At 39.6% G+C, this 17,586-nt stretch overlaps 1 pseudogene; it reads left to right on the forward strand.

Moving 5' to 3' along the window:
- Positions 1-11,792: 11,792 nt before the first annotated feature.
- Positions 11,793-12,587, forward strand: LOC123453780 (annotated as a pseudogene).
- Positions 12,588-17,586: the final 4,999 nt, after the last annotated feature.

Below are 17,586 nucleotides of genomic sequence, written 5' to 3' on the forward strand. Positions count from 1 at the left end.
GCTGTTCCTAGATTCCACTTTGGGCTTCACCACTAGGATGGAAATTTGAGAGGGCTGCGATCCTGCTCTGGAGAGCCATGACCAAAGGGCCATCACTCACCTGGTCTCCAGCAAAGCTGAGAGTCCTGAGCTCGGCTTCCGTTTGTCTCTGGCTCTCAGCATTCTCAGAGTTGACTGATCTCAACTCTGTGCTCAGCACCGTGTACTTTGAGTATTTCACAACCTAATGGTGATGCTATGGAAAATATCTCCCAGGTGCTTTGAAATTCTGGGAGCTGCAATTTGTATTCAGCTTGTACTTAGAGAAATAATGAAGGGGAAAGGGTCACAAGCAGAGAGAAGCACACAGAAGGAAATAGATTCCTGTGAGCTAAAGGAACATGACCTGCTCTGAGTCTCAGCTCTGTAACCAACAAAGCAGAGCACAAAGACCCCAAGTCAGTAGGGTGAGCAGGGAGAGGAACCTTCTACAGATGTCTTGTCACTTCATCTGAGCAGTAGCTCTTCTTGCTAAGCCTTCTTTGTATTGCTTCCCCTGTATTCCTGAGAAATGAGTCAGTCTTCCTCCTGCCAGCTTGTTACTCCTGACTAGTGTGAATGCCACCACTCAGGACAGCACAGAGGTGACAAAGAGGGAACCATACCTATCCAGCAGCTCCTCTGCATGTATATCTGTGCCCATGTCTTCCAAAAATTCTGCTATAAGGTCTTTGTTTTCCTGTAGGGTGAGGAGGTATGGTGTGAAGCTTCCTACAAAAATAATAAATCAATAAACAGGCAAATAAATAAATAAAAGATAATTTACAACTTACAAAATTACATATTTCTCTATTGAACTGTAAATATTGTGAAAGAGGTCTTGAACACAATGAGGAGTGTATAGAGTGACTAAACAGGTCCCTCTCTTCCTCCTATATGAGCTGCTCCTGCACACAGGCTCCTCCTGCGCTGGGACATGCGCTGCCCCTGCCTAGTATCAACACATGGACTCCAGTTCTCTCAAGAATTCACCTGAATCACCCACTGGCTCTAAGTAGCTTCACTTTTAGGGACTTGTATGATCTTTTTCAACTAAAACAAGAACTGTTTGAGGGCAGGTGTTCTACCTTTTATCTCCCTTGTCCCACCTTAAAGTATCATTGTGAAGATTTCACATATTTTTGTTGCATGAACAATTCAAACTGTCATCAAAAGCAGAGTTATCTCCATCTGTATTTCAAAAAATTCCCTTTTGCAAAAGTATCACAAAACCAAGATTCTATTTTTACCAAAACATTATGTATAAGTCCAGTATTAAAGATCTTCTGAACTGATTCCTCCATACTTTATAATGTTTTGCTTTGGGGGTGAATCCTTTGAATTCCTTTAAGATACACAGCTTCTATTTAGAGCTTTCTGACGATGTATGTTTTTCCACAGGTCAAAAGTGAAACTCACTTGCTTTTCTTCTCTCCATGGTGTTGGAAACCAGATTCTGTTGTTGCCTGCTCCTGCTCTACATGGACCACTAGACCAATGGACTTTAAATTAAAAGACAGAAATGCACAATGGACTTGGAACTGGTGTGTCTAAGTGCAAGCATGTTTCATTTTAGAGCAGTAAGCAGTCAAAGTTGTCTTTTCACTTAGAATGATAATCCTGCAACAATATTAAAATCTACTATATATTCATTTCTATTCTGCTTACATTTTAGCAATTAAAGTGATTATTTTTAGCAAAATATAGACAAATAAAAATACACCGGTGTATCAATTAATACTGCACTCCTGACCTATATATATCATTTTATCACAAAGACAGCAACCATTACATTGATAAGGGACAGAACAATCACAACCATGACTGAGCTCAGTAGATATAGGAATTCTTGTGAGAATGTGAAATAAATAAAAAAAATTGTAATATATATATATGTGTGTGTGTGTGTGTGTATGTGTGTGTGTATAAAATATATATATATATATATATATATATATATATATATATATATATATATATATATATACACTTTTTATTGGAAACTTCTATACTTACAGACAACAAACTGTGGTATTTCCCTCCCTTCCTCTCCTCTCTCCAACATTCTCCTGCATAACTCTGCTCTCCATCAAATCCCCTCCCTCTGTCCATTAGTCTCTCTTTTAATTTGATGGCATCATCTTTTTCTCCTTTTATGAGGGTCTTGTGTTGGTATTTCTAGGCACTGTGAGGTCTTGGATATCGAGGCCAAATCCTGTCTGGACAGTTGTAGTTAGGGAGTGGTACCCTTCCTTTGGCTCTTACATTCTTTCTGCCACCTCTGCCGCAATGGACCCTGAGCCTTGAGTGTGTGAGATGTTTCAGTTCTGGACACTCCTCTGTCCCTTCTTCTCAGCACTAGGTTGCCTTGTGGGCTATCCAAGTGGTCATTGCTATCTGAAAAGAGAAGCTTCTCTAATCAGAAATGAGAGTAACATTAATATATGAGTATAAACATTAAGTGTAGTGATTTCAGGGCAATTTGGTGAGGGTAATATATGCATTTATCCACACAAGAGAAGGTTTAATACCCCTAAGGCTCATGACCCCTCCTGCAATAGGCTTTTGATTAGGTTATCAGTACCAGGCATGTATTCCCTCCCATAGAGTGGACCTTCAGCCCAATTAGAGAGCAGTTGGTTTCCCCCAGAGCAGAGATGCCACTATTGCACTCTTTCAGACATTTGGCATGTAGGGCCAAACTTGAGGTTTCCAGTGTCCACTGTTTTTGCTGCTGATAACTTCTGTTTCCCATAAGACTATGTAGTACAGCTTTTTCCAGCGTTCAGTTAGCTGGGCTACAGGGAGAAGGTTTTTTGCTCAGCACCACCTTGATTTCTCAGTGACTTTGCCACTCAGGCATGTGACATCTTCAGCCTTAGTGTCTTACCATCTCTTTCTCATGGATAACCAAGATCCTTGGCAATAGCCTGTAATGTTTTGGAGGCAACACAGAACTCTCTGGCCAATGACTCACTGGGTGGTATCCCATCCCAGGCACTGAAAATTTTCTAGTAGCAATCTATGGCTTCTGGATGTGCCATTATTCAAGAAATAGATTTTCATATATCTTATTCAGAATATCTTGAATTTTGATTAACCCTCTTCCTCATTTTCTTTTATACAATCTCTTCCCTGACCTCACTCAGGCTTTTCCCCTCCCTGTAATTTGTTCTTCTACTTACATATATACAATGCTATGCTTTTAAGACTTTATCTGAGCAATTGGGGTTATATTTAGAAAGTCATTACCTTTGCCAATATGTTGAAGGGTTTCTCCTACCTTTTCCTGTAGCAATTTCAGAGTTTCACGTCTGATAGTAAGGTCCCTGATCCACTTGGATTTGATTCTTGTGCATGGGGGAAAACAAGGATCTATTTTCATCTTTCTACATATAGATATCCAGTTTTCCCAGCACCACTTGTTGAAGAGGCTACCTTTTCTCCAATGAATATTTTTGGCATTTTTGTCAAAAATCAGATGGCTGTAGCTGCCTGGATTAACATCTGGGTCCTCTATTCTGTTCCATCTACATGTCTGTCTTTGTGCCAATACCATGTTGTTTATGTTACTATGGCTTTGTAATGTTGCTTAAAATTGGGTATGGTGATACCACCAGCCTTATTTGTGTTGCTCAAAATTGTTTTGGCTATTCGAGGTTTTTTGTGCTTTCTGATTGGATGTGTGGTCCTTCCACAGGAGGAAATTCACACCTAGTCCTGTAAGCCTGGGTCAAAAGCCCTAAGAAGAAAGTTATTACTGTCATTTTGATAAATGGACATGATGTGCCCATCAATTTGCCATTTATATATTTATGCCTGTAGATGAGTTCTGTTCTCTGCTTTGGTCAGAGAAGCTGCTTTTTACAATGAGTAGTGGTTACTGCAGAGACTCATAACTGGTCAAAGTGCTAAAAAGACGTAACTTCTCAGTGCTCAGACCTAAAAAGACAACTGTTTCAACACATTCAAGGTCAGAGAACATTGTGGAAGATGGTGTGTAAAGAGGGGTCGACTGTTATGGAATGCTGTCTTCTGAGAATAATGTGGTGGGGAACTATGTACTCAAAGCAGCTGTAATTACCTGCACAAAATTGGGCTCATTGCCATTCCATCATGGATGGGAAGGGGCTCATGAGGAGCTGTTAATGGTTGCTGGAGTCCTGAATGGGATAGCCACATGGCTCTTATACTGAAAACCACAGGTTTACATTCTGTTATGAACTTGGTCCCTTTATAAAAGCTCATCTGTGCTATAAGGAAATACAATATTTAAAACCAAAATAAAAACATAACAAATGAATGAATTTTTTTAACTTGCATAGCCTTTGTATTTGTAATGTTTGGGAGTGACTAAGACCATGGAAACCACTCTGAGGTAAAGATGGAAGGTTTTATTTGGGAAAAACACAAGCTTCCAGGACTGACTCTCAAGAGTGGAGTATAGTCAACCTGAGATTCCATAGATAGTGGGTTTTATAGGGCTCTTCAGTTGGGGGAAAGTTAGGAAGGGAACATTTGCAGGGAAAAGGTTTCTTTTGGGGAGATCTAAGATAGCCAGGGTGTGACACCAGGCAAGATAAGGGGGGCAGGAGATCATGACTTGGGGGGCGGCATTGTTAGGTAAGGAAGGGATAATGGCTGGGTGGTTTCTTGAGAAATGTGGATAAGTCGCTGTAGCCATCCTGCTGTCCTTGGTGACTCCATTTTTGGGAGCCTGTCCTAACCTAACAGCATTCATTATACAGATGGCTTCAGGGTAGTGACATGTCACTGGGTCATCATATGATATAACCAGACTGTGGCTCAGCATTTGGGTAACAATAACTGAAAAGTTCTCCAAAGTCAAGCCCTTGGGAAACTACCACAAAAAAAAAGAAATGCCAAAGGAAAGGCATTTCATTGAATGGTGGGAAAAGGTTTTTCTAATTGTGATTTTTTTTTTAAATTTTGATATCAAACCCTTGAGAACAGAGAAACATGGTTCCCGGGATAGAACCCTGGAAGCTGAAGCTCTTCTTAGGGAAGTTTACTAAAATAAAAGCACATTAAGCAAGTCAAGCCAAGCTTGATCACAATTTATTCACTGAACACCTAACACGACTGTTAGCTTGCTACACAAAGGAGCTATATTTTTGTATTTTCAAATTTAGTTTCTTTTTCATTTCTTAACCCTGTATACATGTGTTTAATATGTTCGATCATATTACCCCAATTGCTCTCTCTTACCCATTTCCCCTCTCACTAATACCCTTCTTTGTACCCACTAGTCCCTGTCTTCCTTTTGTGCCTTTTTTTTTTGCCCACTAAGGTAAATTAGGGTTGCCTACATGATTACAGATTGAAGGTTATTTACTGTGGAATGAGCAACATACTCATGGCTTCAGCATTGATGAACCTGACACCCCCATCCCAAAAACTGTTGATGAAGAAAGTTTTCGTTAGACTTCTGGCTCCATGAACTATAGTCTTCAATTCACCCAACTTCTCTGTTTTAAACACTTTACTATATTTTTTTATTTTTATTTATTTATTTGAGAAAGAGAAAGAGGTGGGGGAGAGAATGGGTGCGCCAGGGCCTCCAGTCACTGCAACAAACTCCAGATGAATGTGCCCCCTTGTGCATCTGGCTTATGTGGGTCCTGGAGAATCAAACCGGGGTCCTTTGGCTTTGCAGGCAAATGCCTTAGCCACTAAGCCATTTCTTTAGCCCTGTTTTGAATATTTTTATTGATTCATTGCAAGCAGAGAGAGATAGACAGAGAGAATGGGTATACCAGGGCCTCCAGCTGCTGCAAATAAACTTCAAACACATACACCACTTTGTTTATTTGGCTTTATGTGGGTACTGGGTAATAAAATCCAAGTCAAGTTAAGGTTTGCAGGTAAATACCTTAGCCACTGAGTCATCTCTCCAGTGCCCCCAACACCAAATTTCCTATCAGTAGCTCTGATATCCATTTAATAGACTTTATGTGGTCTTCTTCCAGCTCATAAAGTGGCTACAGAACACTATTCAGCAGTTTGCTGTCTGCTTCCTGCTGGACCCACTATTGACAAAGCAACTGGTACCAGGAAAAGACAAACTCTCTGGATGTCTATAGATAAGCTGGTCATGTAATGAGCTAGTGAATAGCTAACTTTCTGCTAAGAAGAAAGAGGAAATAGTAATTCATAATAAGCAGTAGCACCATAAATTCTTAGATAATCACCAAAGCATGGATAAGGTGGCCATGGATGCAAAGTTGTACGAAAGATAAAGATATTTTATTACCAGGGCTAATGAAGATTATGCAGTCAACTTAAAAATCACAGGCCAATGGGGACCATGTAGTTATCAGGACCTTGTTACAGATGCATCTACTGTGAACCCGATAGAACACCAGAGACATTCCAGCATCACTTTCCATTTCCGGGATGGTTTGGAACAGATATACTAGCAAAATTGCTTCACTGGGGTGAGTCAACATAGTTTCTGGCAACTGGTACAGCTCCCTTTGTTTAATCCAACAGCAGCAAGCACAATCAGAAGCAGTCTGCCTTTACTGGAAGGCAACCAGGGCACACATCATCACCTTGCCTTGTCTGTGGCTCTGCTGCTGTCTGTGCTAATCGAGTCCAGAGTGACCTTTCTTATCCTTACAGCCCACAAAACACCATTCTGGCCCCACTGTCTTGGTGATAACATGCAGCAAGTAGCAAGTATCACCAAGTATTTAGTAGTAAGGTATGGGGCGCTGGAAAGTAGTAGATAAATTCGGCAACACTCAGTGACCTTCAGTAATGTAGAGTAGAGAAGTTCTTAGGGGCACTGTAGTTGAGCGTGTCAGGACACTCTTTCTGATGTTACATACCAGTGTGTGACAAAATGGGAATTATATGTTTGATGTCCTTATTTGTATATTAGCAACAACATAGGACTTATTTGAATAAGGTGCTCAGAAAAAATTTACTCCATAAAGAGTGCCTAGATTGATACTTGTCCCTGCAAATGACAAAAACATGACAATGAGGCATGAAGTAATTATATCTCATCACGAAGTATACATAGCCTGATCCACAAACCATAAAGCTGGATGTTCACAGAAACATCAATTTAAAAAGAATACTTACACCATCAATCTGCTGTCTCTCCCACAACTCAATTTCTCTTCAGACAGTGAGTAGACAACTGTTACTAAGACAGGAAGACTCATGAGCTTTATCTATGACTGGATCAGCAAGATGTGCTAGCAGCAACCATAAGGGAACATCACAGCCTTGTTGAAGGCCAAGTGGATGCTAGATGTGGTGGCAAATGCCTGGACTCTGTAACTCCAGCTAGGTAGGAGGATATGGCAGGATGTCAAGTTCAAGGCCAGATTGGGCAAAGTGCTGGGAGTGAACCAACAAGCTGAGGCTGCACATCAGAGTGTGGAATCTTTGAGAGCAACCCCAAACTGCTTGGAGTGTCAGCTTTTATTGAAAAAAAAAAGAACTACAAAATGTTTATCACAAAAACAGGATGGGAGTTAAATCATAAATCGCAATTCACATGTGACAGTTACAGCCATAAAAATAATTTTAAACATATTGAGGAATTTGATGCATCTTAGAAGATTATAGGGAAGAAAGAAAAAGGGACTTGTGAGGGGCTCTGTTTGTCAGTTACAGGAGGCTTCTTGGGGGTGTGAGGTAGATCTGTCACCAGGAGTCTCCCAGCTTATCTCTTAACAATGCAGGTCCCAGAGAATGCTGTTCAGACCAGCAGAGCTTCCTGTTTACCTGTCATTTGCTTCCTATAAGGAAGTGACTTCTATATTTCTCTAGGCTAGGTATAAAGAAATGTAAAGAAACATTTTTCCCTCTTTACAGTAGCACCTTTCCTTGTTCATGTGGCTTAAAACAAGAGGTGGCCTGAGAGTGTAGATTCATGGGCAGTTAAATAAAAATTTGGTAGATTTGTCAGAATCTTGGAAAGATTTATTAATAGCAGAAAATTCTCAAAGAGGGCTTGAGAGATGGCTTGGAGGTTAAGGAGCTTGCTTGTGAAGCCTAAGGACCCAGGTTCAATTCTCCAGGTCCCACGTAAGCCGGATGCACGTGGTGGCGCATGCATGTGGAGCTCATATGCAGTGGCTAGAGGCCCTGGTGTGTCCATTCTCTCCCTCTCTCTGTGTCTCTAATAAATAAATAAAAATCTTTTAAAAAATTAAAAAAGAAATTCTCAAAGAATATTATATGTTCCTTAAATTTCCCTGAATGTACATAACAAATTTGACATGGTTAACTTTTCCTTTAATTTTATTTATTTATTTTCAAGCAGAGAGATACAAAGATAGGAGAGAGAGAGAGAGAGAGAGAGAGAGAGAGAGAATGGGCATGCCAGGGCCTGTAGCCACTGCAAACGAACACCAGATGCATCTGCTGGCCCATGCATCTGGCTTATGTAGGTCCTGGGAATTAAAACTGGGTCCTTTGGCTTCACAAGCAAACGTCTTAACTGCTAAGCCATTTCTCCAGCCCATGGTTAACTTTTTAAATACATACTTGACTTATAAAGTATAGCTCAGAGAGCTATATGATCTCAGTGCATACAATTTTACTATTTTTAGTACAATTCCTTTATAAATACTTAAATATTTAAATACCCATAAGATTTTTAAATATAATATTTGAGAAGTTGAATCATTTTTAAAAGTTATTTTATTTATTTAAGAGAGAGAGAAGGAGAGTGGGCATGTCAAGGGTTTACTGCCACTGCAAATAAACTCCAGATTCATGTGCCACTTTGCACACCTGTCATTATGTGGGTACTGGGGAATTACACGCAGGCGAGCAGACTTTACAAGCAAATACCTTTAACTACAAATTTGGTAGCCCAACTGGTACTATGGAAGTATAACAAATGCAGAAAAGAGGGGCTCACTGAATTTTCAATGCAGGGTTTTGAAAATGGCCACTGAGTAATGTGAGTTAGGCTTGTTGGAGTCCTGTGGAAGGACATGCAGCCATGAGGATGAACTGTGGGTTGCAGTGAAGAAACCAGAATTTGGGGGATACCAGGACTTTGGGATGGCTTCCAAGAAGATCTGCCTCCTCAGGATGAAGTCTTGTCCTGGTTGAGGGAAGCCCAGCTTGAACGGGCAAAACTGGAACCCCAGAGAATTTGTTGTGAGTCCTACATGCCACACATCGAGATGTTGGATTTGGTATTTTCCATTTGTTGTAGTTCTTGAATTGGTTCAATTTTGCCTGCTATGCTCAGTGTTATGTTTTGCAGTTTGAATGTTTACTCTGTGTAAACATCATGGGTTTTTGGTTTAACAGGCTCACAGTTAAGAGACCTTGAACTTCAATTTTGGCTTATAGTCCCTAAGGGAAGCTTCATGATGGCAGAGGGAAGTGTGGCATGAGCAGAGGCTGGGCGTCACACTCTACCATGACTTGATGGTGAGGCATCTGCCTCCAATGAACTCCGTGAGCTTTCATTTGAGCAAAAACATTTTCTCTCTTCCCTTCCCTTCAACCCCGCCCCCACCTCAATCATACTGTCTTCATGTCTACTGTAGAGCTCTGCTGGCAAGGAAGATCTTAGTTGGCAATATTTTTCCTTTGTTCTTTAAATCTGTCATCCCATTCTCTACTAGTTTGAGGAATTTCTGTACCTATCTCTCAAATAAATAAATAAAAATAAAATATTAAAAAAATAAATAAATAAAAGAAGTAATCAAGATAATCTAAGAGGAATATTCCATTTGTTGCTTTGTCTACCATTTGTTTATGTCCAACACTCTGAAAAGTCAAGACCCTAAAAAACCAAAGCCTCCCTACTTATTTACCTGCTCATGCTATTTTTTAAACAAAACAAATGCAATTTTGAAGATGTAGGTGATCAAATCTGAATTCATCACATGTCAAAATCTGAAAACTGTGTGACTCCCCAAAGATGGATCTGAGACAGAAGTCATGCATAACTGAATTATCAAGGGGATGCTCCCAGGACAGACTAGCTAAGGAATGGGGAAGGGATTAGGAGCAGAAGACTCACTAGTGTACCACTGAATATTGTGCACCACAATTTGTACAACAAAATAATAATTGATGCAGCCCAAATAAAAGTAGTAAATATAAAGATTAGAGTTGTCTCAATACAAACCCCAAACTCTTGGAGTGTCAGTTATGCCTCAGGATTGCCCTGACTGGTGGCAAAGGACTGAGGTCTAGCCAGCACAGCACTGGTACATGGCCATCCCACAGAAGCCTCAGAAACCTCAGTGTCCAGGACTTATGCTTCTTGCACTTCTGGGAACTGAAAAACAATACACGACAAAGAGTGAGTGTTCCTCCTTCCTGCATCTGAGCGTAGCCCAACCGTGTGCCAAAGTCAGGGCAAGCTAAGTCTTGTATATCTTGTAGTCCATTTGGTGCACTGTTATTTAGGACACATTGGTGGTTATAACAGAGACTACATATACATATACATATACATATACATATACATATACATATACATATACATATACATATACACATACATACACATATACATATATATATACATACATACATATATACACACACATACACATACTTTTTTATCATATACACTGTAACCAGCAGGAAGGGAAAAGAAGGAGAATATAAGACCACTTCCTTTAGAACTCAGTCCCAAGCTGACACATTATGTCTGCTCCCATGTTACTTATCTTATTTTTGCAAGATAGATGCAAGGAACATCGAGAAATATGGGAATTTGTTTCTTTTTAATGCCAAGCTAAATTATGAGATTTTGTTAAACTGATACAAGCCAGAGAGAACAAACACTGGGAACAATGAACACTGCAACACACTTCTGTGTGAGCTATACGTATTTATTTATGTCAGCTGTGCCTGGACCTAACAGTCTCTTTCATAAATGTACTTACAAAGCTATGCACTTTTACAGGATGTAAACAGGGCAGTTCATATGGGTATATCTGGTAATTCTGTGTGTGACCATTTATTTATATAAATTAATGAATACAGATAAGAACTGAAATGAGTGATAAGATGTAAATAATAAAGTGTGGTAAGAAGGAAAAAAGGTAGTGTGTGATTTCAAGGAAACTATTGGGTTAATAAGATTAGAGTGATCAACAGAAAAGGATACTTACTGTAATTTTACAATAGGCTAATGTCTTTTTTTCTTTATAAAAAAAGTATCAAATTTATTTCAATATCTCATTTAATTATTAAAATTAGGATTAATGATCAATTATAGTAACTTAATATTCATTATCAGAGGTGCAAAAAACATTAATAAGATATTAAATACTACAGTGACAAAGTTACTAGACCATGCATTTAGAAAAACCATGTTTAGTATTTGAAAGTTCCAGTTTTACTAGGTTTTTGCTCTGTACTTGTAATTATAGCACGTTCCATTCTCATTTCAATATAATTTATCTAGTTTGTGCAATCACTACTATGCTGTTCAAAATTTTTTAAATTTAAATTTTAAGCCTTTCTCTGCCACTTAGGAAGTAGGATTTAACTGTTTATTTATTTTTTAGAGAAGATTGAAATTTTCTTTCTTTTTTTATCTTTTCACAATTTTTATTAACATTTTCCATGATTACAAAAAATACCCAAGGGTAATACCCTCACCCCCTGCACTTTCCCCTTTGAAATTCGATTCTCCATCAGAATATTGAAATTTTAATTTTCACCTTGATCCTGTTTGATTTAAAAAAATAATAATTAGGCAGTTGCCGAGGTGTTCGAGCTCCTGTCTTCTTGCCAGCGCCACCGGGATGGCCTCCCAGAACCTCGACCCAGCCGCTGCCAGCGTCACCACCACCCCCGGAAAGGAGCCAAGCCTAGCGGGGGCGCCGCCCGGGACCCTGTGGGCAACAGGCTACAGTAGGAGCTGATGACCCTCATGATGTCTGGTGACAAAGGAATTTCTGCCCTCCCTGAGTCAGACAACCTTTTCAAATGGATAGGGACCATCCATGGAGCAGCTGGCACAGTGTATGAAGATCTGAGGTATAAACTCTCCCTGGAGTTCCCCACTGGTTACCCTTACAACACACCCACAGTGAAGTTCCTGACACCCTGTTACCACCCCAACGTGGACACCCAGGGTAACATCTGCTTGGACATCCTCAAGGATAAGGGGTCAGCCCTGTATGACGTCAGGACCATCTTGCTGTGCATCCAGAGCCTGCTAGGAGAACCCAACATCGACAGCCCTTTGAACACACAGGCTACCCAGTTCTGGGAAAACCCCACACCTTTTAAGAAGTACCTGCAAGAGAGCCAGGCGTGGTGGCACACGCCTTTAATCCCAGCACTTGGGAGGCAGAGGTAGGAGGATCACCGTGAGTTCGAGGCCACCCTGAGACTCCATAGTGAATTCCAGGTCAGCCTGAGCCAGAGTGAGACCCTACCTCGAAAAACCAAAAAAAAAAAAAAAAAAAAAAAAAAGGACCTGCAAGAAACCTATTCAAAGCAGATTTCCAGCCAAGAGCCCTGACCCCAGCTGTCCAGCCTCTCTTTGTGTCGTCTTTGTATTTTTAGGTGGTCTGTCCTTTTCCTTGATTTCTGTATGGATTCTGTGTCTTCATCTGTGGTGTTATTTTTGTTGTTTTTTTAAATTAAGTCTACTTGAGCCCTTGCAATATACATTAAATAAATGTTTTGTAAAAAAAAAAAAAAAATTGACACCACTACCACACGAGTTTAAAACAGAATGCAATAAAAACAAGTCCTGGGCTGGAGAGATGGCATAGCGGTTAAGCTCTTGCCTATGAAGCCTAAGGACCCCGGTTGGAGGCTGGATTCCCCAGGACCCACGTTAGCCAGATGCACAAGGGGGTACACACGTCTGGAGTTCGTTTGCAGTAGCCGGAAGCCCTGGCGCTCCCATTCTCTCTCTCACTCTCTATCTGCCTCTTTCTCTCTCTATCACTCTCAAATAAATAAAAATCTTAAAAAATAAAATAAAAACAAGTCCTATCCATATAATCAGCAAATTATCAGATAAGACATGTTAGCTGTCTCACAGCTGTCATAAGCACAAGGCAACACTGATGCCCAAGTACAACAGCACTTGGCATTTTGTCTGCAAGCTTTACACCAGTGTTTCTGTTCTCAGCAACTCATCTAGGAAAATGGCAGTGCTCAGAAATACAAAAATTATTATTTCCAGCAGGTGGTCCTCTACATGGCCAGTAAGAGAATTCTTTACAAAATTACATTAAAAATGCAAAAATGTCTTGATAATTACCACCTCAAAGGTCAATGTGAGAAAAATGCAAAAAAAATATAGACATACACATTAATATCATTTCCCTTTGAGAAAAAGTCAGCAATGCATCTATTCCAAAAAATAAGAAATAATGATTCTAAAACTGTGATTAATATACTGTATGTCTTTCAAGCCAACATAAACTTTTCACTTCCAGAATAGAACCTCATTTTAAACCAGTATTTGAATCAAGTTCATAGTCCTAAAGCCATTTTTCTTCATACAGTGTTTTCACTTGAAAACATAAGCTGCAAAATGGCACCCAGCTGTCAGTAATAAAGAACTACAAGTTGAGCATCCCTCAACAGAAATACTGACCAGTAATATTTTAGTTTTTCAGACCTTAAGAGTATTTGCATAACACCTTGCTGATGGGATCCAAGTCTAATCAAAGTTCATCTCCATCTCATTTAACCTGAAGAGAATTTTATTTTCAGTGCTCTTGTATTTTAGCTGCAGCCCTTCACAAGTTCAGGTGTGGAACCTGCTACTTGCAGCATCATGTCTGCACGTTTCAGATTTGAGAGGGGTTTGGATGGTATGGTAAATGCCAATTCATAGTAACTTTCAGCAGAAACCAACAAACTTCTTTTTTTTTAATTTTATTTTTTTATCTTTTAAATTTTTATTAGCATTTTTCATGATTATAAAAAAATCCCATGTTAATTCCATCCCTCCTTCCCCACTTTCTCCTTTGAAATTCTATTCTCCATCATATTACCTCCCCATAACAATCATTGTACTTACATATATACAATATCAACTTATTAAGTACCCTCCTCCCTTCCTTTCTCTTCCCTTTATGTCTCCTTTTTAACTTACTGGCCTCTGCTACTAAGTATTTTCATTCTCACGCGTAAGCCCAGTCATCTGTAGCTAGGATCCACATATGAGAGAGAACATGTGACGTTTGGCTTTCTGGACCTGGGTTACCTCACTTAGTATAATCCTTTCCAGGTCCATCCATTTTTCTGCAAATTTCATAACTTCATTTTTCTTTACCACTGAGTAGAACTCCATTGTATAAATGTGCCACATCTTCATTATCCACTCATCAGTTGAGGGACATCTAGGCTGGTTCCATTTCCCAGCTATTATAAATTGAGCAGCAATAAACATGGTTGAGCACGTACTTCTAAGGAAATGAGATGAGTCCTTAGGATATATGCCTAGGAATGCTATAGCTGGGTCATATGAGAAACCAACAAACTTCTATACCAGCCTAAAAGTTAGTACAGTATCGAGGTCAGAACATGATTCTCCTATATGGTCAGATGTAATTTATTAAGTAATACTTCCGTGAACATGAATGAAACCTTAGTGAGTCCTTCCAAAGCTGCACGATTTCCAAATGGTTTTTCTCCAGTTACACAACCTCTCCATTCCTTTAATCTTTTTTTAGTCTCTTAGCTTTGGCAATATTTTCTTGATGTTTTTGCTGCTTCTTTTGCTCTTTCTCCTTGGCCTCAGTCATCTTGGCCAATTTCCAGGACAGGACAGAGCTTGCTAGGAAGAGTGGAGTGAGGGCCGGAATGACTGTTGTAAGGAAGCCATATGGGTCTCTTGCAGCCCATTCCACGACATACTCAGCCCACCCTTTATGTCAAGCATCTTTGTGACAGTCTTAGGAAACTTCTGCTTGAGTAGTGATCTCTAATCTTTTCCTGGGCTTATCAGTAGGCCAAACAATCTCAGATGACCCATTGCCTTTAGTTGGACAATACACTTCTGAGAGGATTTAATTCTCCACACCGGAAGCAGCCCCCTAGGCTAATGTCTTAATCTTTAGTAAACTAGAATAACTGCTTTGAAGGTAAAAAATAAAATAAAAAACTTACTTTTTCATTTACAAAACTTTCAGAGTCCATTTGATGGTTTTCTAAGCTTCTGCTGTTTTGTCAAAACTTTCAAGTTCATTGTTTTCATTCCCTGATTTACAAATGATATGCTGAAAATTAATGGAAGATTCCAAAAGCTGGATTCCATAAGAAACATTTTCAAATTCAAGTGTTCCTCTGCAGAATTAAGGATAGAATCTTAGGTGCTTTTAATCAAATTGATATTATGAAACTGACAAAATCTTAAAGAAAAAATAGTAAAGATAGAGAATGTTTTCAGTCCATTCTTTTATTCTAAATTGTCTTAGAGACAACACTAAAAGAGGAAATGACTTCCATAATCCATAAAATCAGCCTTCCATTTCATTAAAAAGGTAGTAGAACCTACCTGTCTGGTTCCTGGGAACACAGCATTACAGTGACTTACAAATCATTGACTACTAAAAGAAATAATAAGCTGAAATCTTGATGAATTTCTCTCTGATTGGCTGTACATTGTAAAAATGACTACATGGCTTTTATAATAAAAAAGACACCAGTAATTTTATTTATAAAACCAAAATTTGGCAGTGACTGTGAAATTATATTGTTTATTTTGTTTAAGTACACAGTTACAATAAGAAATCAGAAGCATGGGCTGGAGAGATCAAGTTACAAAGGGATACACCAGAGGAATATGTCCTTTGTGGCTTCGCAAACACCCTGTGGTGAGTTCATGCAGGAAGGGTGATGTGTTAAACTCAAAGTAACTCTTCAGGTTGGATATACATACTCAAGACTCAATTAGTCAGATATTCTGCCTAATGCTAAATAACGGTCCTTCCCTGATATTTTAAAAAGATATATTTTTATTTATTTATTTGAGACAGAGGGGGAGAGAGAGAGAGAATGGGCGTGCCAGGGCCTCTAGCCACTGCAAACTCCAGACACATGGGCCACCTTGTACATCTGGTTTACGTGGGACCTGCATGCACTTTAACCGCTAAGCCATCTCTCCAGTCCTGAATTTTTTAAGACCTAAAATACCTAGGAAAAATTATTACTTAGAAGAAGTCGGGCGATGATAGAGCTTAGGTTAATAAAATACATCTGTTCTCTTGGGCCTACAAATCTATCCTACCATAGTTCCCTAATCAGGGAATATGCTGTATAAAGATATGGGTAGTAACTCATGGAATTCACATTGCCTCCTGTGTGGCATGTTGAGGATTGTTGACAATAAGGGCCAAATGGAAGCCTCTGCCTGTCATCGCCACCAAAACATTAAACAAAAATATTCTGGAAAATAAATGCGCCCCACCATTGAGAGAACTAAAATAAGCAAGGGTGATGACTCTTGTTACATCCTCCCTTTGACCTGCTTGGTCTGTGCAAATGATAGACAAGTGATACAGAATGACAACGACCAAACATGTTTAATTACATGATAACTACAGCACAGGTATCACTCCAAACAGTGTCTTTGCTGAAGCAAATCAGCCCTGGCACTGGCACCTATAAGCAAACACGAATAGAAACAGATGCTGTGTGCTCTACCCCAGTGAGCCAACAATGCCAGAAGCACGTTTGTATTATTTCTTGGCAGAGATGACAGTTACACCTTCACTATCTCAATACAGGTCCTCATCAAATCCCAGACTCTGCTGCCCAGTCTACCAAGGACTCTTCCCATTTCATCATCTGTGGTAAATGGAACAATGACCTTCAAAGACATACAGGTTCTGACTGTGAATGTGTTAGACTACATGGTATCGAGACAGAGAGAGAGAGAGAGAGAGAGAGAGAGAGAGAGAGAGAGAGAGAGAGAGAGAGAGAGAAAGAGAAAGGGAGGGAGAGAGGGAGAGGGAGAGAGAGAGATGCTATCTTTTCTGTCTACAGGTTAAAAAGATAGAAAAACTCATCTCTGGAAGGATGCCATTCTGTGTGAAGTCCCGCTTCTTGAGTCAGCTGTGCTTGAAACTGAATCAACAATCCTTGAAAGCAAAGATTCTATGTTTGTATCTGGTAAAAGGTCCCTAAACAGCTTCCATTTCTCTAGGTTTCCCCTAGAAACTCTGCTGTATTTAAAGTTTAGCTAATCACATGAGGTTGTGAGGCCAAGCTCTGACTCAGAGTAAAAGCCAAGACCTAGAATGTAAAAACTCCAGTAGATTTTCTTACCTCTTTTAAAAAGCTATGATTGCCTTGCCAAAATGCTTTCGATTGTGTGGATTATTCTTAGACCCTGGACTCTCTTCTAACAGTGGCAAAGCAGACATAAGGTTGGTTGTCAGCTACTCTTACAATAGGGGAATTATCCTGGTTTATCTTTAAGGGCATATAGTTTTTGTTTGTTTATTTGTTTGTTTGTTTTGTTTTGTTTTTCAAGGTAGGGTTTCACTCTAGCTCAGGCTGACCGGGAATTCACTATGTAGTCTCAGGGTGGCTTCGAACTCATGGCGATCCTCCTACTTCTGC

This window comes from Jaculus jaculus, chromosome 12 (genome assembly GCF_020740685.1).
Source record: "Jaculus jaculus isolate mJacJac1 chromosome 12, mJacJac1.mat.Y.cur, whole genome shotgun sequence".
NCBI lineage: Eukaryota > Metazoa > Chordata > Mammalia > Rodentia > Dipodidae > Jaculus > Jaculus jaculus.